The 27742-nt window shown below is 46.4% G+C and overlaps 1 long non-coding RNA gene across 1 annotated transcript in view; it reads right to left on the bottom strand.

The window, feature by feature from the left end:
* Positions 1-303: 303 nt before the first annotated feature.
* Positions 304-27742, bottom strand: part of LOC309614585 — a 174057-nt gene continuing 146618 nt past the window's right edge. The window contains exon 2 of the long non-coding RNA XR_014236301.1: positions 304-384. This is a non-coding gene — a long non-coding RNA (uncharacterized lncRNA). The remainder of the gene's footprint in view (positions 385-27742) is intronic.

Raw genomic sequence — 27742 nt, 5'->3', positions numbered from 1 at the left:
GTCAGGAGGTTCATTTACTGAGCCCTTGTCTAGTTCCTGGGGTGTGGGAATGAATAGGACAGAGCAGACCTCTGACTTCAAGGAGCTTATGTCCTGGTGGGGAAAGATACGTTCTAATCAGGTAGACGAATGAACAAACAACAGTACCAATCGTGTAAAGTTTTGAGAAGAAAATAGAGTGATTTGATAGAGAGAAACTCGGAGTTGTGGGGAAGCATGTGTTCTAATCAGGTAGACAAATGAACAAACAACAGTACCAATCGTGTCAAGTTTTATCAGTTTTTTTTTTTTTAAAGTTTTTAATTAATTATTTATTTATGGCTGTGTTGGGTCTTCGTTTTTCTGTGCGAGGGCTTTCTCTAGTTGCGGCAAGTGGGGGCCACTCTTCATCGCGGTGCGTGGGCCTCTCACTATCGCGGCCTCTCTTGTTGCGGAGCACAGGCTCCAGACGCGCAGGCTCAGTAGTTGTGGCTCACGGGCCTAGTTGCTCCGCGGCATGTGGGATCTTCCCAGACCAGGGCTCGAACCCGTGTCCCCTGCATTGGCAGGCAGGTTCTCAACCACTGCACCACCAAGAAGCCCCTCGTGTCAAGTTTTGAGAAGAAAATAGAGTGATTTGATAGAGAGAAACTCGGAGTGGTGGGGAAGCTACTGTTGAGGGGGGTCAGGGAAAACTTCCTGACCAAGTTTTTATTGGTCAAGCTGTGAAGGATCAAAGGGATGAGGACTCAGCTGCAGAAGAGTCCGAGGAGGACAAATAGCCTTTGCACTTGGCTATTTCTTCCAGGCAGAAGAAATAGCCAAGTGCAAAGGACCAGAGCTCGAAAAGAGCCAGCTGGTGACACCACTAGACTCAGTTTTCTCATCTGTAAAATGGTGACAATGGTACCTACCGACAGCAGGGGGTGTGGTTATTATGGTCAAGATTATGATTATCCTTCAGCTCAGGAGTAGTTTCAACAAAGCAGATGCTTTCAGCCAGTCAGGGAAACAAATTTGTTAATTATATGTTGTGACTTTCAGTGAAGGATATGGTTTAGACCCTAAGAACTGGTAATGGCACCAGCCTCTTACACACACACACACACACACACACACACACACACACACACTGTACCCACATGGGATGATTTCGGCCGTGACTGTAGGATTTCGGCTCCCCAACTTCAGTGCAGAGAGAGTACAGATTTTGGCATTTCAGGCTTCGAGCAAGCTTTCGGCTCCCTTTCCCCGCAGTCTGTGGGAGGAGCCGGCTGTCAGTGGCACAGAAGGAGGGGGGCGAGGCTGTGGGTGGGGACTGAGCCACTTGATTAGCATACTCTGCTCAGCGCTGGGAAGTTTCCTCCGAATTTCCTCTGCACTGTCCTTGGGGAGGTAAGAGAAGAGCTTGCAGCCAAGACTGGGTACTTTAAGGTAGCACAGGTACCAAGGCAGGGCGTGGGCAAGGAATCGTGTGGGAGGGAGAGAGCATCACCTGTGGAGTGAGGTGAAACAGGTGTTTCCTGGGGGAAACAGAAGCAGCAGGGGAAAGAAAGCCCGCAGAACTTAGAGGACTTCTCTATGTTATGCCGCTGCTACGAGAGTGTATGGCACTGGACTTTTAAAGTCTTCTTTATCTCAGTTCATGGCGACACCATCCTTCCAGCTGCTCAGACCAAAGACGTGCTGTCCTTGTTGGCTTTTTTCGTGGTTTCATGTCCCACATCCCATCCATCAGGAAATCCTATTGGTTCGACCCTCAGAACACATGCAGAACCTGACCAGACCACTTCCCCTGCACTGCATTACCTCTCTCAGGGGATAGTGAAAGGCTCTCCTTGCGTGTCGCCTGGTTCTGCCCCCGTCCCTCAACACGTGGCCAAAGGGACCCAGTTAGAAGTAAATCATGTGGAGGTGATTGCCCTGGAGCTGGGGAGCCTAAGCTTCAGGACCCCTTCCTTGCAAGCGCCTCAGACAACGTTCTGGGAGGGACAGCACAATGTTCGGTATATTTTTGTAATATCTGTAAAACTAAGCTTTCAACTGCAATTGGCTAAGACTGCTGTCTCTCTCCACTCTGGTTGCCTTCCCTGGCACTTCCCTGCTGATGGACAGTGTTGGAACGGCTGGGAGAATTTGGGGACACTCACAAAGACGTGGGCATCCATGAGCTGGGCATGCATTTTTGTTTGCTGGGATATATTTTATGTGGTTCACCGTAACTTCCATATATAGGAAATGTATTGCCAGCCACCCCAGCCTAGGCATGGCTTTTACAAAGACTCCTTCCACCCCTGAGCCAAAACAGAGGCTGTATGGTGACAGGAGCGTGTCCTACGGTGCCCAGCCCCAGAAGTACATAGGCATTAGATGCTGCACCCGTTTCCTATGGCTGCTCTAACAGATGACCACGGTATCAGTGGCTTCAGACCACAGGAATTTATTCTCTCGTTATTCTGGAGGCCAGAAGTTTGAAATCAGTATTACTGGGCCAAAATCCAGGTCTTAGCGGGGCCACGCTTCTGTTGGAGGCCCTAGGGGAGAATCTGTTCATTGCTTCTTCCAGCTTCTGGTGGCTGCTGGCATTCTTTGGCTTGTGGCTGTGTAACTCCCACCTTTGCCTCCATGGTCACATTGCCTCCTCCTCTTCTGGGTGAGTCTAATCTTCCTCCACTGCTCTCTCATGAGGACACTTGTCATAGTGCAGGGCTCACCCAGATAATCCAGGACAATCTCCTCACCTCAGGATCCTTCACTTAATCACAGTGTGGTCCAGTGAGATGCAGACAGACCGTTGTTGGGCCTTATGCCAAAGACTATGTGTTTTTTCCCTGGAGAACAGTAAGGAATGAAGATTCATAATCAAGAACTTCTTTGGTCATTTTTGGCTCCTGTGAGGGGAGCCAGCTGGAGATAAAGCCAACACACAGAAGAAGGAAGGGCCTGGAGAAGCAGAGAGAAATGGAGCTAGAATCCTCATGACATGTATGAGCTCCTGGATCACACACAGCCTGAAGCCCCCTCCCCTACCTCTGGTCTTTTCAGTTATGAAACCCAATAATTTCCTTTCTTTCAAGCCAGTTTGAACTGGATGTCCTGTCACTTACATCAAAAAAGAGTTCTCATCGATATTCTCTTTAAGCCTCAGTTCCTCATCTAAAAAAGGAGGCTAAAATACCCTGCTGAATTATGATAAAATTTTAAACAAGATGACATACATAACACATGTATGTTGGTTCCTGGTACATAGAAATTCTCCTTGTGAATGATGACTGTTAATATTTAACAATTTATTATCATAAGCGAAGAACTAATAGAACTTATACAAGGCTGGGTATGTTTGGGTTATATTTATTAAAAACATAGAACTTTACTAGAACCCAATACCTCTCCTCAATCCTGAAACTCCACCGTAAGAACTCCTTTGAGCATTCGCCCATCCTGCGCGTGGCTGCTTCCTGGGATTTGGCCTCTTCACTGCCAAGAAAGCGATCCATTCCATTCTGTCCTCAGATTGAGCTGAAACCTGTCTCCACGGTTTCCACCCACTGAACCTGGTTCCACTTGTTTTGGGGGTGGAGCGGGGAGTAGAAAGAGTCTAATGCTCTGTTTTATACTATTCTTGATTCTCCAGCAGATTCACCTTTGGAAAACTTGTATATTTTCACAGTCTTCTCTGTCACATCCCCTGTCTTCTCAGGCCTTGAGGATCACACTGATTTAGGTGGGAGCCATGGGCACATGTACAAACATCAACAGAGCAAGTTACTTGTGCACACACATCCACATGCATACTTACATGCAGCCGTGTGCGAGATCAGGTCCTCCCAGCCTGGGCTCAGTTCCAGGAACTGTTGGTTTGCTTTCACACACTGCACATGTGTGCTGTGTACAGCTTCTGGGCAATGGAATTGCATCAGGAGGTATTTTTCTAATTCTCTCTTTTGGCAGCTTTGTATGAGATCCCCCGGGCAAAACTTTCCTGAGCAGACCCTCCGATGGACAGCTCGTCTTGGAACGTGGCAGCATGGCAGGGGGCAGATGGAGCGTGCCCGGGGGAGAGTGGCTTGTGTGTGCACGCATGTGTCAATGGTGTGTCAATGGTGAGCCCTTGGCTGCAGGATTACCTGTTGTGTCCATGGATCCACAACTTCAACGTCTCTTCAAGAAACCTCCTCCTTGGGACTTCCTTGGTGGCGCAGTGGTTAAGAATCCCCCTGCCAATGCAGGGGACACGGGTTCGAGCCCTGGTTCAGGAAGATCCCACATGCTGCGGAGCAACTAAGCCCATGCACCACAACTACTGAGCCCGCGTGCCACAACTACTGAGCCCGTGTGCCACAACTAATGAAGCCTGCACGCAGCAACAAAGACCCAACGCAGCGAAAAATAAATTAAAAAAAAAGAAACCTCCTCCTTATTGGGGGTCTGGAGCAGTTTGTGGGGACTTCCCCACATTCCAGGTGGAGGGGGGAGAGCAGCTGAGTGTGGAGGGGGGTGTGATGGAGAGACCAAACCACTGGGGGAGGAATGTGGGAGAGATGGGAAGCACAGTTGGTGGTTGTCTTCATGGGTGATCATTGATCTAATCCCTACTCAATAATTGCTAAGTGCCTTGGCAGGCTGTGGGTGGATCCTCATCTCATCAGAGTAAGTCCAACTTCTATTAATCGAGCACCTTCCGTGTTCTGGTCACAGGGCTGGGAGCTGGAGATGCAACAGGAAGTAGAAGCATAAACCTCAGATGCAGCAGGGCCCATAGTCTGATGGAGGAGGTGCACGCAAGTCCATTAATCACACATCCAGGTGAAGTGGTGACTGAGGTGCTAGAGTGGGGTGAGCTGTGGAGGATTTAGGGCAATTCGGGGAGACTTCTAGGAGGCGGTGATTGTAGGTGCTGAGACCTGAAAGATGCACAAGAGTTTATTCAATAAGGAGCATTTTAAGCAGAGGGAATTGCACCTGGAAAGGCCTGTGACCAGAGAGTGTGTTATGGGCTGAATTGCCCAGCAGCATCCAAGTTCCTGGTACCTCCCGAGGTGCCCACCCGCAGTGCATGGTGAGGGAAGGCGGCACCCAGTGCAGTCTGGGAGGATGAGAGAGGCCTGCGGTGTGGCCTTGTGAGTGGGTGGATGTGGAGGGTAAGAGGGGAGAGTGAATCCATCTTCTCATTTTCCAGATCCATGCACATCACCATTTTTTCTGGAGTGGCTACTGGATGGTGGACACTTTGTGAGGCCCTCTGTTGAGAGGAGGGAGGAAAAAGCTAGCTCCTGCCTTCACATTGCAGCTCTAGCGTTAACTAGCTGTGTGACCTTGGGCAAGTTGCTGAACCTCTCTGAGCCTCAGTTTCCTGGTGTTTAAAAGGATAGATACCCCTCTGGTGGTAGGGTCGTTGGGGGAATTTAGCTGGGATTATGTCACGTGCCTCGCACATCATATGTCCCCCATGAACGGTGGTTAACACAATAACATGGCACGCACGTGCCAAGCTCAGGCACAGCTTTTGCCGAAGGCCTCTGAAAATCTGGTCTCAAGGGAAAAATCCTTTGCTACCAAATCTCAGGGTTAAATCTCTCCCTCCTTCTTGGCTTCCAGCCACTGGGGAAGGTTAACTTGGCAAATTCTCTTTGAGATGCAAAATCCAACTGGCTGTCTTTGGGTCTCCCTCCCCCACCCCATCCCTTGCTGGGGCAGACACAAGGAACTCATCAGACATTCAAAGGCGGGAACTGTACATTTTCAGCAGTTGAGATGCAAAGGGGGGGAAAAACGAAATTAAATCCAGCAATTAAGTTCTAATTGCGCAATTACTTCACTTTATGGCTCTGTGCCAGGGTTGGGAGTCTTGCTCTTATAAATGGTGTTTTTGTGCAAACTGAAGGAGGGGGAGGTGAGGGAGAGGGGGCTAAGGTGGTGATATCTGGGGCTAGGGAAACAAAGGCATTTATAAATTAAGGCATCTCGTCAATGACCTGATGTCAATGTTCTGATTGTCAGGGTGTGAGGTGGGCTGGGGAATCGGGGGCCTTTGCAGAACTAAAATCCGTGACTATACTGAGCTCTGGGCTTTCTTTAAGCAACTGCCACCTGAAGCAAGTCTGTCTTCTAGTGAGAAGCCTGGGGTGGACATGTTTCTGTTCACATCTGGGGTGGGGACCCTCTCTGCAGCTTGGCAAGTTAGACCCTTGGGGTTGACGCCAGGGCAAGGAACCGTGGCAGTGCCCAGGCCAGGCCACCCTGTAAGGCTTCCAAAGAGCCAGGAGGGGCTTGTAGGGGTCAGCCCACCCACTGGATCCATACTTGTGCCCTGAGAAGATTTGGGGGAAAGAGAATCTGCTGCTTCAATTAGTGGATTCCATGGGCTATTTCTTTGCTTCTCATTCATTCACTCATTCATTCATTCATTTACTCACCTGCACATTTTCCTCATTCGCTAATTCTGTAACTATTTATGGGGCATCTAATTTGCACAAGGCACTCTTCTTGGCACGATGGGGGAAACAAAAATGGTTTAAGATGGGTCCTGCCCTCAAGGAAGAGGGAGATAAGACTCGTGTAAGATGATCTGTTATTTACTGAGTACCTGCTATCTTAGGCAGCTCAGGCAGCTGTAACAAAATGCCACAGACTGGGTGGTTAAACAACAGAAATGTATTTCTCATGGTTCTGGAGGCTGGGAAGTCCAAGGTCAAGGTGCCAGCTGATTCAGTTTCTGGTGAAGACTCTCTTCCTGCCTTGCAGAAGTCTGCCTTCTTGCTGTGTCCTTGCATGGTGGAGAGAGAGAGTGAGCAAGCCCTCTGGTGTCTGGTCTTATAAGGGCACTAATCCCATCATGGGGGCCCAACCCTCAAAACCTTATCTAACCCTAATCACCTCCCAAAGGCCCTGTCTCTAAATACTATCACATTGGGGGTTAGGGCTTCAACAAAGGAATTTGGAGGAGACATAAACATTCAATCCACAACACCTACTATGTGCCAAGGGTTACCTCTGGTGCTTTACACAGGTTATTGGGTTATTGTTAAACCTCATGACATCTCTCTGAGGTACGTATCACTACCATTTTCATTTTGCAGATGAGGCAATTGGTACTTAAGAGAGGTTAAAATGCTCCCCTCACCAAGGTCCTATAGTAAGTCAGTCTGCGAGATCTGGGACTGGATCCCAGCTGAGTTCTGATTCAGAAGGCTGTGACCTTTTCTTGAGCTCGAGGTAGGTGATATGTGTTCCGAGAGGGATGAAGCCACACCGGGAATGATGAAAACACAGACACAAACAAGAACATGGCCGTCCCCGCTCTCTCCCTCCTCTCCACGGAAGAAACTACAAGGGAAATGGGGAGAATGAAGAGGATCCGTCCCTGAGGGAGGATGGCGGGCTTCGCCCCTCTGGCAGGAGCCCCGGCACCCTGGCTGAGCAGCTGGCACGGCAGCCGTGGGGTGTCCTGGGCTTCCACCAGCTGAGCCCCTGCCACGTCACATAGGGGTGCCAAAATCATGCTCCAGTGGGTTGCCGGAGATGAAGAATTGCTCGGGAGGGAAATTCGTATTATATGTTGCAGCCAACACAAAAGCTCCGGAACTCCAGCTATAAAATAAATCAAACGCAGGCATCAGAACCACCTGCATCGTTCAGAGGAAGCTTCCAGATCAGAGCCACAGAAAGGAAGCGGAGGGGGGAAAGATGAACATCTCAGTCCCGCCCCCCCCCGCCCCCTCCCCCGCCCCCTCCCCCGCCCCCCCACATCATCTGGCCTCCCGCTGCATTTCCAGCCTTATCTGCTGCTGCCGCATCTCCAGATGGAACTGATGTTCAGCCACATGGGACTGCATCCCCCGCCTCGCCCTCCAGATGCTCTTGCTCTGCTGGCCCACCTGGCAAGCTCATTCTTCAAGGGCCTGCTCCAGAATCACCTCTCTTGGAAAGCTTTCATCAACCACATCCTTCCCCAAGACAATTTATTGCTTCCTTTCCTATGACCAGCCCTAGGGCACTGCAGTCAGGATCACGGGCTGAGCCAGACCTGGTGTGACTCCCACATCTGCTACTTGCTCTGTGACCTCGGACCAGGGGCCTCAGTTCTCTGAGCCTGTCTCCTCACCTGTGCTCAGGAGACAGCACGGAGACCAGTCTCCAAGGGCTGTTTCTCTCAGGCGAATATTTCCTGTGTGCCCGCTGGGTGCCAGGCGTTGTGCTCAGTGCCGAAGACACAGTGGCAAACATCGTGGACAGAGTTTTCTGAGGCTTTGACGCAGTAATTTTTGTAAAGAACTTAGCACCATTCCTGGAACTTAGTAAGAGCTCAGTCAGTCACTCGTTACAATGGTTGTCCTGCAGGATTCTGTACGAATGTCTGCTATAAGATTTATTGCACTGTCTTGGCATTCTTTCTGTCCATGGGTTCTTCTGCACAGGCTGTGAGTACCCTGATGTGGGTATAGTGTCTTATTTGGCCCTTTATGCCCAGCGCCTACCCAGTTCCTGACTTGTTTGCAAGCTTCCCATCACGTTTTGTTGCCAGAAGGTATGATTGAAGATGGAGACCCAGCAGCTATCAGCTCTTTGGCTACCGAAGTGCCTGCAAAATGATATCTAAAGGCAGTGGGTGGAGGGAAAATCATCATGAGTTGAGGGCTGCTAACTTTTCCCATGGGATTTGTCCTGGTGCCAGAAAGGAATTTCTTGTTTAGAAATATTGGAACTGGAGTGAATCTTCATGTCCTCTTTCTTCTCTTTCTCCTGCTCCAGCCTCCCGAGATGGAGCACATCTGGATCAAACCAGAGCCGCGGTTTTCAGTTCCCTGCCCCAAGCAAAGCTCCAAGCGAGAGAGAAGAAAGGAAAAAAGGATAAGCTTAGACCTTAATTTATCTTATACTCTGATTTCCTGGTAGCACTCTTTTACAATGGTGTTTCAATGAAATAAATATATTTGACTATGATAGAAACTGCAAAAAAAAAAAAAAAAAGGATAAGCTGGTGAGAGAAGGGATGAGGTGGTGTGGGAGGGGAGGAAAGGGAGACGCTGGAAGGTGACAAGAAGGAAGAAAGGATGACAATGCATCCTGGTGCATGGGAAGCACACGTGCCTTCACAGGCCGAGCTCACCTGGAAGGATGATCCACAGGGCTTCTCTCCATTCTTGCTGCTGCTGCCCTGGTGAAGCCCTTCCTTGTCTCTCCTGGGGCTGCTGGGACATCAACTCACTGGGTTCCCCGCCTCCAGGCCACCCTCCACCCCGCAGTCCATGGATATGATAGATCAGAGTCCTTTCTATGATAATCTGACAGCATCATGCCTCCGCTCTAAAGAGCCCACCATGGTTCCCCATTCCCCTTAGACTAAAGCTCCTTGGAATTTCACCTAAGACTCTCTGTGCTCTGGCTCCTGTCAATGTCTGGCTCTGGCACCTTTTATCTCTATTGCTGCCCCCAACCCCAGCCCTGCCAACTACCTGGCTTTGTACCCTGGGCTCCTGTCATTCTGATCTTCCTGTAGCTCCCTGAATGCATTACTTGGTTCTCCCTTCCCTTCTTGGCAGACATCTACTTACTTGTCAAGACTCTGTCCAGACATCACAGTCCCCTTGAATTCTTTCCTGACTTCCACCCGCATCCCTGGCCCCCTGTATAGTTATCCACTGGAACCATTACAACCTCCCTGCATGGCGCTGGCAACATTTGAGAGCACTTCATCATAGCAGCTAACACTTGCTGGTGCCTACTCTGTGCCAGCATTGAACTAAAGGCTTTATAGCATGATTTACTCGAGGCCTCAAAAGCAACCATGAGGTAGGTGCTGTTATTACCATCTCCATTTTGAGATGGGGCAACTGAGGATCAGCAAAGGTGATTAACTTGCCCAAGATCACACAGCTAGTGAATTCAGAGTACACACTTGAACCCAGGTCTGTCTAATTCCAAAGCCCGTGCTCTTAATCACTGTTCTCTGGAGTAGAGAATTTCAGATGGTGATCTTTTTCAAGTTAGGGATGAATTTTCTCTGTTCTTGAATCCCCAGCACAGTATCTAGCACCTAAGAAAACAATTAAAATTAGTTGAATGAGTTGGTGATTATTATGCCTGTTTTACAGATGAGGAAACTGAGGCTCAGAATAATTAAACAATTTGCCTAGGGCCACCCCACTGGCAAGTGATTGATCTGGAACTGGGGCCCAGGATTGTCTGGGTCCACATGATGTTCATTTCACCACCCCATAGTGCCCACGAGGGGCCTCTCCCTCATACAGGAAAGCTGTCATTTGGAATTTAAAGACAACAACATCAACAATACAATAACCACAACCATAACCACCAAAAACCTTTTTTCAAGGCTAACCCCAATGCTGTGAAAGCATCACAGAAACAGATGCAAGGCTATGGGAGCAGAGCAGAGGAAGGAACCAGCCTCAGCATCATCAGAGTCAGGCACCATCAGCAGCAACATGGTCCCCAACATTGATGGCTCGGTACATGAGAGGTGTGGTGCTAAATGCTCCATCACTGTGAGTCTGTTGAATTTTCATAACCAGAGGTACTGTTTGAATCATTATTAAAAGAAGGGGTAACTGAGGCTTAGACAGGGGGAGTAACTTGTCAGGAGCTGGCAGAAACCCAAGTGTATCTCTCTGGCCTCCGAGCCTGTGTTCTCAGGCCTGTGTACACAGTCTTCCTTCTGTTTTTGCCTCTGCTGGAATTGGCCATCAGCTGGACAGAGCCAAAGTGTCAGAGTTTTGCCACTGGCATAAAATGAGGGCACTATTGTTTTTTGTTTTGTTTTGTAAATAATCTCTTTTTCTTTTTTAAAATCTTTATTGACGTATAGTTGATTTACAACGTAGTGTTATTTTCTGCTGTATAGCAAAATGAATCAGTTATACATATACATATACCCACTCTTTTTTAGATTCTTTTCCCATGTATGTCATTACAGAGTATTGAGCAGAGTTCCCTGTGCTATACGGTAGGTCCTTTTCTCCCAATTTATCCCCACCCCCGCCAGGGCACCTTGTTGAAAGGAGAAATGCTGGGCCAGCTGGTGCCTTAGTGACTGACCTTGATTCTCCTAAGGCACCAAGAAGAGTGACAATTCATGGGGACACTGCTGTTGTTTTGAATCCACCAAAAGACTTTATGGAGACAAAACTTGACAGCCGTGGGTAAGAGGTGACAGCGTGTGGGTCTTTTGTGGCCAGGGAGCTACTTGGACAGTAAGGAGAGGGGACAATTAGGAAACAAATAATTAGCAATCTCTAATTACGTATAATTTCCAAAATCTGTAAAAAACACAATAACAACTAACAAACAGAGCAAAGAAGAGAAAGAAAATGTGGCCATTGATGTCCATCCAGTTAGACAGACTTTCCAGGGATGACCTTCTGGGTAGGTGGAAATAACTCAGGGCTGAGGAATCCCTGGTCTCTCACTCTCCCTCAATTAAATGAAAGCAAAGTAAATAAATAACACCCTCCCAGCTACTCACTGATTCCTGAAATTCCCTTTCCCTTAAACATAGTCTATCTTTTCACTGTTAGAGATAGTTTATTTTTTAAACTAGTGTTGGTGTTAAAAAAAAAAAAAAAAAAAGTAATGTGTGTCCCTTATAAAAGAAATTCAAATAGCACAGAGGGATACAAGGAAAAATAAGTCTCCCTCCTAGCCCAGATCCCTGTTTATTAAGCCCAACACTCTTCCCTAGAGCCTTTGGAGGGAGCATGGCCCTGGTGACACCTTGATTTCAGACTTTTAGCCTCCAGAATTGTGAGAGAATAAATTTCTATTGTCTTCAGACACCCGGTTTGTGGTAATTTGTTACAAGTAGCCCTCAGAAACCAAATCAAGGATTGAATATGTTAACATTGATAAAGGACTTAGCACGGAGCCTGGCCATGGTAAGTACTATGTGTGTTTGTTAAATAAATTACCTTTTCTTTTCTTAAAGAATTTTATTATTATTATTTTTTATTTAAGTATAGTTGATTTACAATGTTGTGTAAATGAATTCTTTTTTTTAAAAACCTCGTGGCAATTCCCTGAGGTAGGTGTTATTTTTATTCCCTTCTTACAGAGGAGAAAACTGAGGTTTGGGTCAATCATGTAAATGAATGAAGTCACCTCCCTGTTCAGTATCTCATTTTCCCCATTTATTTGGACTGTGTAATTTTAAAATGTCTCATTCAAGTAAGGCTTCTTTTTTTAAATTAAATTATTTATTTATTTATTTATTATGGCTGTGTTGGGTCTTCGTTTCTGCGCGAGGGCTTTCTCCAGTTGCGGCAAGCGGGGGCCACTCTTCATCGCGGTGCGCGGGCCTCTCACTGTCGCGGCCTCTCTTGTTGCGGAGCAGAGGCTCCAGATGCGCAGGCTCAGTAATTGTGGCTCACGGGCCTAGTTGCTCTGCGGCATGTGGGAATCTCCCAGACCAGGACTCGAACCCGCGTCCCCTGCATTGGCAGGCAGATTCTCAACCACTGCGCCACCAGGTAAGCCCCAAGTAAGGCTTCTTAAACGTTTTATGATGCCCTTTAAATATGGACCGAGAAGTAACAAAAAGCCTGTTTTGTTCAGAACGGGCCAGGCTTACGCTGCAGGCCCAGCAGCTCAGTCTGTGCCTCACGCCACACCTGGTGACTCTCCAGGGCATCTGTCCTCTCTGCAGTGATGCCCTGATCCAGGATGCCCCAGTTGGGGAATGCCACCACCATCTCATCCCACGGGGCGGGGTAGAGTGGGAAAAGAGCATGACGCAGCTATAATTTCCCCTCGTACCCCATTGGCCTGAGCTGGTCACATGGGCATCAGCTTGAACTGCAAAGGTTGCTGGGAACTGTAGTCTTCCCACGTATCTAGGAAGTGGAAAAGGAAGTAGGAGTCGGAGGATGTTTGGCTTTGGCTCCGCCCCAGCCTCCAGACGTTCAAGTCATGTTTTCTGAGGTACTTTTGCTTTATGAGTCTCCATTGTGGACTTGCTTTTTACACTTGGTTTATTGTTTTTGTTTTTTCTCCTTTTCTTCAGTCGTGTCCCCTCCTCGTTCCCTCTCCCTACACCCCCGAAGCCTCACTGGTTAGGAGAGTCAGCATTACTCCTTACCCTTGGGTTTCACCGGATGTGAGACGGTAGGGTGGGAAAGCCGGGAGACGAAAGGTACTGGCTTCCCATGCAGCCAAAGGAATTGCTCTTCTGTAGTTACAGCTAGAAGGCCAGTCTTGTAGAGATGAATGCTGTGAAGAGTCGTAGGGTGTGAATAATTAAGGGTCTTGGTTAGGGGTGGAAACCTGTTGCCTCAGAGAGATAAATTAAGGAAAGCTCGTCGATACAAGTAGCAGATGACCCCTTTTATGTCCCTAAGTAAGTGCGGTCTCATTGGTGTTTCGGGGAACGTGGCGGTGTAAGCATTTTCTCAGGGGCTGGTCCTTTGTGGGTACTGGGGTGGCGGTCGACCGTCCTGGATCCTTTCCATGGAGCTTGGAGCGTGTTGGTTTAGCATTTACTAGCACTTGCCGTGTGCACAATGAAATAGGATAAGAGAGAAACTACATTTACCGGAACATCTTTTATGGGCTGCGAATAAACACCCCGAGCTGTTCTGTTCCCTTTGAGGACCATCGGCTGAAAGAGGAGACTAAGTTTCTTGCTGAGGAAACTCATATTCCTCGTTCTAACCCCGTCTGCCATCTTAGGTCTTGTGGAGGAAGGTGCAGAAAAGACTGGTCTCCATGACATCCACCTAGGAGAAGGTTGAGGTGTTTGGTATAATTGTTTATTAAGAAGCGAGAAGAACAATTTCTGGTCAGAAAAGCTAGTGAAATTTGAGGGCAGGAATTCTGTTATTTATTGAGCATTTGTAAACTGAGCCCATAGTAGCTGTTCAATGTGTATGTGTTTTTTTGAACGCAGATATTTACTTTTTTTTTTTTTTCAGAATTATTTATTGAACATCTCCTATGTTACAGGCACTGTGCTAGGTTTTGGGGATGAAAAGCTGAACAAGAGAATTGCGCCGTCACGTCCCCTTGGTCCACCTCTGATTTCAGCTGTACGTGTGGTGGACAGTCTCTTGCAAGTCCAGGCTTTCCTCAGACTGCCAGTGTGCTTCCTATGACTCCAGTTGTGGGGTTTTCTGGTTTTTTTCCAATATAGTGGGAACTTCTTTGTCCCACGAACAGGTGCAGCCAGAAGTGTTAACACCCCTGGGAGCAGCCCTCAACAGTGGGGTGGGAGCTGGTGGATAAAGCCTGCAGCTTCCTGTCTCTCAGGAGATGTTTCTGGGAGGCCTTCTGTAACTTTTCAGGAAGTGCTCGTGAAGTGGAGTTCTCATTATCAACATCGACCTTGGTAATGCGTGCTTATATCGACTTTTTTTTCTTTCTCACTATCCCCCGTCTCTTGGTTCTGCCACCTGGTATCACATTGTAGAATAAACGATAGGCTCGCCACCCTGGTCTCAGCTCTGCTTTTAGGGGAACCAAGCCCTGAAGGAGCCTACATTCTAGGGCAGCGCTGTCCAAAAGAAATACAGTGTGAGCCACATACACAATCAAAAAAAACTTCTAGTAGCCACATTAATAAAAGTAAAGAGAAACAGGTAAAGTTAATTCTAATAGTATATTATATTTAATCTAATATACTCACAAAACTATCATTTCAACATGTAATCAATATAAAAAATTATATTTATTTTAAGATACTGTGTGTTCTTTTTTTCTGTAGTAAATCTTTAAAATTCAATGTGTAATTTACACTTACGGCGCATCTCATAACGATGAATGCTGAAGTTTCATTGGAAATACATGATCTGTATTTCGATTTCATAAAGTTTATAGTTGAAAAGTATTTTTCCTTATGCTAGTTTTTCTAAACACACTTAAAGTTGTACAATAACTAAATCAAGTTTCCACTTCTAAATTGAAATTAATTGAAATAAAATAAAATATTCAGCTCCTCAGTAGTACTAGCCTCATTTCAAATGCCCAGTCGCCACATGTAGCTACTGTATAGACAGACAGTACACAAAATAGATGAGTAACACATATGCTAGGGTAGGTGGTGATAAATGCTAGGGAGAAAAATAAATGCAGGGAAGGGACTTACTAGTATTGGGATGATGATGGTTACCATTTTTAGTTAGGGTTACCAGACTTAGCAAATAAAAATACAGGACATCTAATTAGATTGGCATTTCAGATAAACAACAGATAATTTTATTTAATTATATTTTTTATTGAAGTATAGTTGATTTACAATATTATATTAGTTTCAGATATACAACATATTGATTCAATATTTTTATAAATTATACTCCATTTAAAGGTATTGTAAAATAATGGCTATATTCCCTGTGCTGTACGATACATCCTTGTAGCTTATTTTATACACAGTAGTTTTTACCTTTTTAATCCCCTACCCCTATATTGCTCCTCCCCCTCCCCTCTCCCTACTGGTAACCACTAGTTTGTTCTCTATATCTGTGAGTCTGTTTCTGTTTTTGTTATACTCACTAGTTTTATTTTTTAGATTCCACATGTAAGTGATAACATACAGTATTTGTCTTTCTCTGTCTGACTTGCTTCACTAAGTGTAATACCCTCCAGACCCATCCATGTGGTTGTAAATGGCAAAATTTCATTCTTTTTTATGGCTGAGTAATATTCCATTGTGTGTGTGTGTGTGTGTGTGTGTGTGTGTGTGTGTGTGTGTGTATACCATATCTTCTTTATCCATTCATCTGGCAACAGAACATTTTAAAGTATAAGTCTGCCCTATGCAGAAATGTCCCAGATATTGCATGGGACATTGTCATACTAAAAAGTTACTCTTTGTTTATCTGAGATGCACATTTAGCTGGGCATCGTGTACTTTATCTGGCAACCCTAAATAGGTGGCCAGCAGATACCTCGCTGAGAAGGTCTCTTTGAATGTAGACACGGGGGAGGCAAGGGCGTGAGTCACATGGGTATCTGGGAGAGCAGGTGGAAGGGACAAATGCAAGGGTCTTCAGTGGGAACATTTTTGGTTGAGCAGAGGATTGACATGGTACCACTTATATTTGAACAGGATCTCTGGAGCTGCCATGTTGAGAACAGCGTGAAGGGGCCAACAGCATAAGGTGGGAGAGACAGGAGGCTACTGCAATAATCCAGGCTAGAGGTGATGGTGGCTTGGATCAGAAGGGGGTCGGATTCTGGATGTATTCTGAAGGCAGAGTCGGCTGCATTTACTGATTGGAAAAGCATGAGAGGTAAGTCAAGGACTCCTAGATATGTGCCCTCCACCTGGAAAGATGGAGTTTTCATGTACAGAGATAGGGAGCAAGGTTGAACATTAGGGGAGGGGCAGAGCTCAACAGTTTGTTTTGGACACGGTAAGCTGGAGGTGCCTGTTAGACACTCAAGTGGAGGTGCTGAGTCAGCCAGCTGGAGCTCAGGTGAGACAGCTGGCTGGAGTTAAGTTGAGGGACTGAATTCAAAGCCATGAACCTGGATGAGATCTCCAGGGGAGTGAGTCTGAGTCAGAAAGAGGAAAGATCCATGGGCTGAGCCCTGGGTCACTTCAAAAGTATTCTAATCCTCTCACCCAGCCCAGGAGTTGGGGCCTGTGAGAATTTCCATTTTCTTTTTTTTTTTTAAACTTTTTCTTTTATATCGGAGTATAGCCGATTAACAATGTTGTGATAGTTTCAAGTGCACAGCAAAGCGACTCAGCCATACATATACATGTACCCAGAGAATTTCCATTTTCATGGATGAAGGATTTGAGGCTTGGAGAAGGGAAGGAATCTGCCAAAGCTGGAGGCAGAGCTGGATGAACTTTCCTATTGGTCTCTGTTTCCTTCTTTCCCCATCCCTTCTCTGCATACATAAGCCAGAATGAACTTTTTATTTTTCAATTATTTTTAGATTGTTTAAAGTATTTAAATACACAGAGTATGAAAGTCACCATTTTAGTGATTTTAAAGTGTCTAATTTAGTGGCATTTAGTCCATTCACAGTGTTGTGTGACCATCATCACTCTATAGTTCCAGAACATTTTCATCACCCCAAAGAGGAAACTCTGTATTTCCAGTCACTCCCCATCCCCTCTCCCCCTGGCAACCACTAATCTGCTTTCTGTCTCTATGGACTTGCCTATTCGGGGTCTTTCCTATAAATGAAATCATACAGTATGTGTTTCTTGGTGTGTGTCTGGCATGTATTAGTACTTCATTCGTCTTTACGGCCAAACAATATCTCATTGTATGGATATACCACATTTTGTTTTGCCATTATGCCGTGATGGACATCTGGGTTGTTTCTACCAGCCAGAATGACTTTTTCAAACAGAAGTCAGATGATGTTATTGTCTTCTCTCCCCTCCCCCAGCCCCCCAGCCCTCCCATAGCTCCCGATCACACTTGGGACCAAATGCAAGTCCTTACCGAAACCCTAGTGGTCTTACCTCCTCTGGCCTCTGCCTGCCTCCCCACCCCCGGTCACTGTTACCCCCATCAGGGCAGCACTGGCCTCTGGGAAGCTCCTTGCACACACCAGAAGCCCCTTCTGTACCTTTGTGCTTGCTTGGTTTGCACACTCTTCCCCAGATAGTCCCCCGCTCCAAGCTCTACTAAAATGTACTCCCCTGCCCCCCATGTAAAACTCCACCTCCAGCTCTTTTTTTTTTTTAATTTATTATTTATTTATTATTTTTATTTTTGGCTGTGTTGGGTCTTCGTTTCTGTGTGAGGGCTTTCTCCAGTTGCGGCGAGTGGGGGCCATTCTTCATCGCGGTGCGCGGGCCTCTCACTATCGCGGCCTCTCTTGTTGCGGAGCAGAGGCTCCAGACGCTCAGGCTCAGTAGTTGTGGCTCACGGGCCCAGTTTCTCCGCGGCACGTGGGATCTTCCCAGACCAGGGCTCGAACCTGTGTCCCCTGCATTGGCAGGCTCAACCACTGCGCCACCAGGGAAGCCCTCTTTTTTTTTTTAAATAAATTTATTCATTTATTTTTGGCTGCGTTGGGTCTTTGTTGCTGCGTGTGGGCTTTCTCTAGTTGCGGTGAGCGGCGGCTACTCTTCGTTGTGGTGCGCGGGCCTCTCATTGCAGTGGCTTCTCTTGTTGCGGAGCACGGGCTCTAGGTGCTCGGGCTTCAGTAATTGTGGCACGTGGGCTCGAGCGCCGGCTCAGTAGTTGTGGCACGTGGGCTCAGTAGTTGTGGCTCGCAGGGCTCTAGGCATGCGGGCTTCAGTAGTTGTGGCACACGGGCTTAGTTGCTCTGCGGCATGTGGGATCTTCCCGGACCAGGGCTCGAACCCGTGTCCCTTGCAGTGGCAGGCGGATTCTTAACCACTGCGTCACCAGGGAAGTCCTCACCTCCGGCTCTTTATTTTGCTTTTTCTCTTCAGAGCATGTGTCACTACCTGGTATTATATTACCGTCATCCCTGGGTGTCATGGGGATTGGTTCTAGGACCAGTTGCAGACACCAAAATCCGCAGATTCTCAAATCCCATTGTTGGCCTTCCGAGTCTGCGGACTTGGCATCAGCAGATACAGAGGGCCAGCTTTATTTATTGAAAAAAATCTGTGGCCCTGTGCAGTTCAAACCCATGTTGTTCAAGGGTCAACTGTATATATAAATACATATAATTGTATATTGTAGATATAATATATTATTATATTGTTTGTTCTTCTGTAGAATATTTTTTTCACTAGGATGGAAGCTTTTGTTCCATGTCCTGCACCACTGTACCCTGGGGACTTAGGATAGATGTTTCCGGCACGAATACTGCCGAGGCCTGAGGTTTGCTCATTTGCTGACTCCACTTTTCATGAGAGGTTCTAGCATCGAAAACTTGCATGGGGCCTGGACACTTAGATTCTCCGTGGAGCCCTGGCCCTGAAAAGGAGGAGCAGGAGAAAGAGCTTCTTCCTGTCCTTGAGGAATTTGTAAACTAGCTACACACAACTTGCAAGTAGAGAAAAATTCAAAGCCAGAGAAGGACTGACTAGGGTGGGGAGGGGTGATGCAACAGAGGTTCCCATCCAGGCTGCAGAGCTCCTGGTCCAGGAGGCTCACGAGCTGGGCTGAGGCCAAATTTCGGTCACTTGCTAGCTGTGTGGCCTAGAGGAAGGCGTTGAACCTCTCTGAGCTGCTGGTTTGTGGTAAGTGCAAAAGAGACAATAGGTGGGCAAATTGTTTATTAATAGTAAGCAGATCAATGCCAATTATTTTCATTGTTTATATCTGAGTTTCTTCTTGGTGCTGAATAGCAAAGTTTTGGTTCTTTGGGTGCAAGCAACAGAAACAGGACTCTGGCTTCCTTAAATAAAAAAGGGCTTTATTGCAAGGATATTGAGGAGTTCTCAGAAGTGGAGAAAGGCTGCAGAACCAGGACTCTAAAACGATAAAGGCTGTTTTAGCTCCAGGGATGTGGGTAACATTTGAGCCCATGAAAAGGCTTGTCGGTGGAATCTACTCCGCCTCTATTCAAGGAAGAGCGCATCTGACTGGCTTGGCTTAGGCTCAGTGCCTGCCTGCTGGGCAGGGGGAGGAAGGTCACCTTGATTGACAGTCCCACCAAGAGCCGTGAAAGGGATGTCTCCTCAAATGGAAACTGAGGCTTTTTACCAGGAAAAGGAGCAATAGATGTTGGGTAGGGAAAACAAGAGATATCGATTAAAATAATCAAAGCACAGCATTTCCTGTGTACCTGGCCTTGTGCAGGGCTCTGTGGGGAGCTGAAGCAAAACAAGTCTTGATGCTGAGGGTTTTTGATTTTTCTTGCACGTAGAGGGAGTCAGACTGGGGGTTTCTAAACTTGGATATTCTTTAATTCCACAGTGTGTTAGGTCTGCCTGTTTGCTTAAAGTTCCCTCTTTGCAATTCGCATGATTAATTAGGCGAGTCTGGCCTTGTGTGGTTCAGGGTAAGAGCATGCTGTTAGCTCTCCCGACCCTGCCCCCCCGGCCCCCCAGTCCCTTCAGGGAGTGAGGATTCTCCGCAGAGCCGGCTGGCTGCTGCCTGCTCTCGCGCTCTCTCCCGGCTCAGGAGCTGCCCGGTGTCAGAAGCCGCTGCTGGGTCGTCCGCGTGTGATCTCACCTGGGACGATGGTGAATAGTTGGTGCCTTTTCATGTTTCAGGGCACATCCTGAGATGAAAGCAAAGGGAAAGGACGTGGGTGCATTCCCGTGTCCTTTGGGCTCACAGATCCTTTGCCCAGCTATTAAAACGTTAACAAATAACGTTTATGGTTGCTTTTATGGTCAGGAAATGAATCCAGTCTCATTATGGTGAACTTAAAAAAAAAAAAAAGAGATCAAGTATTATCCTTCATCCCATCACGGTCCTACCCTGCAGTGACATCATTTTGGGGCCTATCTTTTGTCATTCTACTTCAGTGCACATATATGCCAAGACATATATAATATATGGCATTTTTTCTAATTAATTGCCACATTGCAATTTTTCTAATTTATAGATATTAGTTAATATTTATTATTATTACTATTATTAATAAATTCTGGTGTTTATAGAGTCAGTTGCCATTGGACCCTCAACACTGCTTTCTCAGTTTGGTTGAACAAAGGAAGAAATGCACTGTTAATTTGCATCGTCAGGATGGGAAATGAAAACTGAGGCCCGACAGCGTGATGGTTAAGAGCTTGACCTCTGCAGTAATAATCACTAACGTTTATAAAGCCTGTCCTCTGTGCCAGGTGCTATTCTAAGCACTTTTTTATACTAAGTCATCTATTCACAGTGAGCAGTGAGGGAGGGAGGATGAGGAGGAGGAAAAACCACCCCTGTGTTTCTCCTTTACTCTCTCACTCACTGGTACTCCTGACGCCAGATGTGTGGGTTTTCCACACCCAGCAATCCTCTGACGCCCGCTGGGTGTCCTCTAGTTCAGGGCAGTTCTGATACTAACCGGAGTTAGCGCAGACCCCTCAGGTTAAGGGCTCAGGTCCCACCAGACTGTCCCCACCCCACTCAATGCCTGTTGCGAACCCAGGCTGTCATCTGTGCTTCTGACCAACTGGCTATAAGTCAGAGGTTCCCATGACCCCCTCTTTGGGTTCAGTCATTTGCTAGAGCAGCTCACAGAGCTCAAGGAAACACTTATGTTTACTGGTTTATTATAGAATAAAGGATATGATCAAGGACACAGGTGAACAGCCAGATGAAGAGGTACATAGGCAAGGTCTGGAAGGGTCCCAGGCCCGGGAGCTTCTATCTTGGTGGAGTTGAGGTGTCCTACCCACCCAGCACATGGGTTCACTAACCAGGAAACTCCTCGAATCCCATATTTTGGGGATTTTTGTGGAGGCTTCATCACATAAGCATGACTGATCATTAAGTCAATCTCCAGGCCCTCTCCCCTTCCTTGGAGAAAGGGCTGAAAGTTCCAAACTTCTAGTCATGGCTTTGTGTTTCTGGTGACCAGCCCCCGTCCTGAAGTTATCCAAGAGCCCACCAAGAGTCATCCTGTTAAACAAAAGACATTCCTATCACCCAGGAAATTCCAAGGGATTTAGGAGCTCTGTGTCAGGAACTAGGGTCAAAGACCAAATATTAGAATGAAAGATGCTCCTACTGTTCTTATCACTTAGGAAATTACAAGGGTCTGAGCTCTGTGCCAGGAACCAGGGACAGAGATGAGTATATATATTTTCTGTTATTTCACATTGAAGCCTACAGAGGTCGCATAGCTTGCCCAGGGTCACACAGCTGTGGGGTGGCAGACCCGGGATGTGAGCCTGGCCGCCTGGCTTAGGTTGCCGAGCTGTGGTGTGCTGGCTCTCCAGAGAATGGGCTTCCTGAGGGTGGGCCTGTGTTTCATCCACTGTTCCGTCCCCCAGTGTCTCCCACAGATGCCCATTCAACATTTGTTGAATAGATGAGTTGGGTTTGAATCCTGGCTCTATCTCTTCCAACCTATGTGAGTTTGGGGTCTTTTCTTAACCACTCTGAGAAATTGGCAGGATCCAGGGGCAAGTTCTGTCCTCTTTCCCTTCAAAATGTGTTCTGAATCCAATCCCTTCTCACCACTCCCATCTTGCCATCTTGGACCAAGCCATGGTCTTCCTCACCAGGACTTTTTTTTTTTTTTTTTTTTTGAATTTTATTTTATTTATTTTTTATACAGCAGGTTCTTATTAGTTATCTATTTTATCCATATCAGTGTATACATGTCAATCCCAATCTCCCAATTCATCCCACCACCACCACCACCCCCCTCCGCTTTCCCTGCTTGGTGTCCATACGTTTGTTCTCTACATCTGTGTCTCTGTTTCTGCCCTGCAGACCGGTTCATCTGTACCATTTTTCTAGGTTCCACATATATGCGTTAATATACGATACTTGTTTTTCTCTCTCTCTTTTTTTTTTTTTTAAATTTTATTTATTTACTTATGGCTATGTTGGGTCTTCGTTTCTGTGCGAGGGCTTCCTCTAGTTGCGGCAAGTGGGGGCCACTCTTCATCCCGGTGCGTGGGCCTCTCACTATCGCGGCCTCTCTTGTTGCAGAGCACAGGCTCCAGACGCGCAGGCTCAGTAGTTGTGGCTCACGGGCCCACTTGCTCTGCGGCATGTGGGATCTTCCCAGACCAGGGCTTGAACCCGTGTCCCCTGCATTGGCAGGCAGATTCTCAACCACTGCGCCACCAAGGAAGCCCGTTTTTCTCTTTCTGACTTAACTTCACTCTGTATGACAGTCTCTAGATCCATCCACATCTCTACAAATGACCCAATTTTGCTCCTTTTTATGGCTGAGTAATATTCCATTGTATATATGTACCACATCTTCTTTATCCATTCGTCTGTTGATGGACACTTAGGTTGCTTCCATGTCCTGGCTATTGTAAATAGTGCTGCAGTGAACATTGGGGTGCATGTGTCTTTTTGAATTATGGTTTTCTCTGGGTATATGTCCAGTAGTGGGATTGCTGGGTCATATGGTAGTTGTATTTTTACTTTTGTAAGGAACCTCCATACTGTTCTCCATAGTGGCTGTATCAGTTTACATTCCCACCAACAGTGCAAGAGTGTTCCCTTTTCTCCACACCCTCTCCAGCATTTGTTGTCTGTAGCTTTTCTGCTGATGCCCATGCTCACTCTCACCAGGACCTTTGCTAGGCCTCCTAGTTAACCTCCCTACTTCAGCCCTTGCCATAGTCTACTCTTTACCCAGCAGTCCGAGTAATTTCTGAGACCACAACAGAGATCCTATCTCCCCCTTCCCCAGTCCTCTCATAACTTCTTATCACGCTTGGAATAAAGTACAGGCCCACAGGGTCTTTCATGACCTCACTTCTCCCTCCCCAAGCTACCCCATCTTCCTTGCTCATGTTCTCTGATGGCATAGACTTTTCCTTGGACACAGCCTGCTTCTGTTTCAGAGCCTTTGCACATACTGCACATTAACTCATGTCAGGACAAGCGTGGAGCACCACGGGGCTGTTAACACAGGTAACCTGGGTGGAGTGGAGGGGGGAGGGAGGATCACTGATGTTTCTCTGTGGGTCGATGTGTTGTGTAAGTGGTTTTGGTGAGCATGCCTTAATTTTGCAGTTTTAAAGAGGAATTTAATAAAGAGGGAAGAAGTCCCTTTTCGCAGCCCCCATCCTCTCTTGGCTGTGGACACATGTTTTAGACCCCTTTACAGGCAGGCTTCATGGCTTTCTGTTTCCTCCTCATCTCCCGCTCCCTCCAAAAACCACTACAGTCATGTTTCTCGGCCGCATTGCTGCTCTCGAAGCCTCACCAGCTACTGCCTTTTGATTAGGCCGAGGGCCCTTTTCTGGTTCTGATCTCTCGACTTCTCAGCAGAATTCAGTACTGTTGACCACTCCCTCATTAAAATTAAAAAAAATTTAATTGTGGCAAAATATACCGTATGAACCATTTTTATGTGTACAGTTCAGTAATGTTACATATATTCTCATTGTTGGATAACCAATCTCCAGAGCTTTCTTCATCTAGCAAAACTGAAATTCTATCCATTAAATAACTCATTCCCTTCCCTTGCTGCCCCAGGTAACCATCATTCTGCTTTCTGTCTCTCTAGAATTTGACTACTACTCTAGCGACCTCATATAAGTGGAATCATATAATATTTGTCATTTTGTGACTGGCTTATTTCACTTAGCGTAATGTCCTCAAGGATCATCCATGTAGCAGTATGTGTCAGAATTTTCTTCCTTTGTAGTGCTGAGTATTATTCCAGTGTGTGTATACACCACATTTTGTTTATGCATCCATGCGTCGATGGATGACACTTGGGTTGCTTCCACCTTTTGGCTATTGTGAATGCTGCTGCTGTGAACACGGGCGCACAAATATCTCTGAGCACTGCCTTCTTAGGAACGTGGTTTCTTGCCCTTAGAGACAAGATGGTGGAGTAGGAGGACTTGAGCTCACCTCCTCTCATGAAAACACCAAAAATCACAACTAACTGCTGAACAGCTGTTGACTAAGAAGATTGGAACCTGCTGAAAAAGATATTCTACATCCAAAGACAAAGAAGAAGCCACAGTAAGACAGTAGGAGGGGCGCTTTCGCGATATAATCAAATCCCATACGCGCCAGGTGGGCGACCCACAAACTGGAAAATAATTATATCGCAGAGGTTCTCCCACAGGAGTGAGAGCTCTGAGCCCCACACAAGGCTCCCCAGCCTGGGGGTCTGGCATGGGGAGGAGGAGCCCCAGAGCACCTGGCTTTGAAGGCCGGTGGGGCTCGAGTGCAGGAGCTCCACAGGACTGGGGGAAACAGTCTCCACTCTTGGAGGGCGCACACAAGGTTTCGCCTGCATTGGAACCCAGGGCAAAGCAGTCACTCCATAGGACCCTGGGCCAGACCTACCTGCGGGTCCTGGAGGGTCTCCTGGGGAGGCGGGGGTCAGCTGTGGCTGACTGTCGGGGCAGGGACACTGCTGGCAGAGGCCCCAGAGAATGTTCATTGGTGTGAGCTCTCCTGGAGGCCACCATTTTGGCACTGAGACCTGGCCTCACCCAATGGTCGGCCGGCCGGCTCCAGGGCTGGGACGCCTCAGGCCAGACTACCAACAGGGTGGGAACACAGCCCCAGCCATCAGCAGACAGGCTGCCTAACGTTGTCCTGAGTTGCAGCTGCCTCTAAACATACCCTGTGACACGGCCGAGCCCACCACAGGGACAAGACCCAGCTCCACCTGCCAGGGGACAGGTACCAGAAGCAAGAAAAACTACAGACCTGCAGCCTGAGAAATAGAGACCACAGACACAGAAAGTCAGATGAAATGAGACGGCAGAGATATGTCCAGACAAAGGAACAAGGTAAAACTCCAGAAGAACCGCTAAGTGAAGTGGAGATAGGCAATCTGCCTGAAAAAGAATTCAGAGGAATGATAGTAAAGATGATCCAAGATCTCGGAAAAAGAAGGGAGGCACAGACCGAGAAGATACAAGAAATGTTTAACAAAGAGCTAGAAGATTTAAAGAACGAACAAAGAGAGATGAACGATACAATAATTGGAATGAAAAATACACTAGAAGGAATCAGTAGAAGAAAAAATGAGGCAGAAGAACGAATAAGTGAGCTGAAAGACATATTGGTGGAAATCATTGTTGCGGATCAGAATAATGAAATGCGGTTTCGTCTGTTCCTTCTTTGTCTCTGCCTCTTCCTCCTCCTCTTTTTTCTGACAAGTTTGGTATCATTATTACCCTCTTTTACATACAAGGAAACTGAGGCACAGCATGATTAGGTAACTTGCTCCAAGTCACACAGCTTGAAAGTAGGAGCTGGGACATACAACTCAACATCAAAAAAACAAATAACCTGATTTTAAAAATGGGCAGAAGACCGGAATAGACATTTTTCCAAAGAAGAAATGCAGATGGCCAACAGGCACATGAAAAGATGCTCAGCATCGCTGATCATCAGGGAAATGCAAATCAAAACAACAGTGAGATATCACCTCACACCTGTCAGAATGGCCATCATCAAAAAGAACACATATAACAAATGCTGGAGAGGGTGTGGAGAAATGGGAACTCTCACATCCTGTTGGTGGGAATGTACATTGGTGCAGCCACTGTGGCAAACAGTATGGAGGTTTCTCAAAAAACTAAAAATAGAGCTACTATATGACCCAACAATTCCACTCCTGGGTATATGTTTGAAAAAAACAAAAACACTAATTTGAAAAGATACGTGCACCGCAGTGTTCATAGCAGCATTATTTACAATTGCCAAGATATGGAAGCAACCTAAGTGTCCACCAATAGATGAATGGATAAAAAGGATGCGGGATATATATACAACAGAATACTACTCAGCCATAAAAAAGAATGAAATTTTGCCATTTGCAGCAACATGGTTGGATTTGGAGGGTGTTATGCTAAGTGAAATAAGTCAGAGGAAGACAAATACTGTATGATATCACTTACATGTGGAATCTAAAAAATATAACAGACTAGTGAATACAGCAAAAAAGAAACAGATTCGCAGATATAGAGAACAAATTAGTCATTACCAGTGGGAAGAGGGAAAGGGGGAGGGACAATATAGAGGTAGGAGAGTAAGAGGTACAAAGTATTATGTATAAAATAAGCTACAAGGATATATTGTACACAGAATCTAGCCAATATTTTATAATAGCTATAAATGGAGCATAATCTTTAAAAATTGTGAATCACTATACTGTACATCTGTAACTTATATAAAGTTGTACGTCAACTATACTTCAATTAAAAAAAAAAAACTCTTAAAAAATCTCTTAATAAAAAAAGAAAGTGGGAGCTGGGATTTAAAGTCAGGTAGTCTGTCTACAGAGCCCCTGTTCCTAACCATTAAGTTCTCCTTTCTCTCAAAATCTCTATCTCCTACCCAGTTCTCTCCCTGAATTGCTGTTGTTTAAGCCACCCAATCTATGGTATTTTGTTATGGCAGCCTGAGCTGATTAACACACATGGATATGTCCAGGTGGCTTATTTATGACTTGGGGTGTGTTCTGAATAGTTGAACATCCGTTCTGATTGGTTGGCTTCTGTGCTCTTCCAGTTGTAAAATATTCTGAGTATTACCCCTGCATGTACTTATAGGCTAACTGGCCTTACCCACCCCACCCCTGTGACAGTGATCTTATTGAGGACAAAAACTATGTCTTACTCATGTATGCTTCCCAAGGCCCCAATAAATGGTTATTGAATGACTGAATCCATCTTATTCTTCCTCCACAAACAAAAAGGTCTTTCTTTTGAAGGACATAAAGCCCTAGGTATCCCTATGTGGTTTAATATCCCTGTCCTCACCCTTGCCTTGATTTTCTGGGTGTGTTCCTTGGTGTGATTGTGGGTAGGGCTAGCCCTGGGCAGAGGGTCCTGCCCCACATTGAAAATGTGACCTGAGGAGCAGTTAAGCCACAGGATCTGGATGGAGGAAACTCAGATGTCATCATGCATGCAAGTGCCTGCGCTGTGTGCATTGCAATCGGCTTCTGTGTTAACGGTGAGAGAACTGGGAGCTTTAGAAGGTAGAAGAACATTTAAATATGAAAGAAAACCTCATTCTTCTAGAGTAGTGGGGTGGAATAATAGAGGGACTACAGACTCTAGCATCAGAAGATCTGAGTTTGGGTCCGGGTTCTGTTACTTACAAGTCTAAGTTAGTTATTATCAATACTTACTAAACTGCATTGTTTACATGAGCGTCCGCTTTTCGTGTTGTAGGTTCTGCGGGTTTTGACAAATATGTAATGACTTGTACCCACCATTGCAGTATCATACAGAATAATTTCTCGGCCCTAA

Source organism: Balaenoptera borealis, assembly GCF_965194805.1.
Source record: "Balaenoptera borealis genome assembly, chromosome: 17".
Classification (NCBI taxonomy): domain Eukaryota; kingdom Metazoa; phylum Chordata; class Mammalia; order Artiodactyla; family Balaenopteridae; genus Balaenoptera; species Balaenoptera borealis.
The sequence above is the reverse complement of the archived record's forward strand: the minus strand, read 5'-3'. Positions and strand labels throughout refer to the sequence as shown.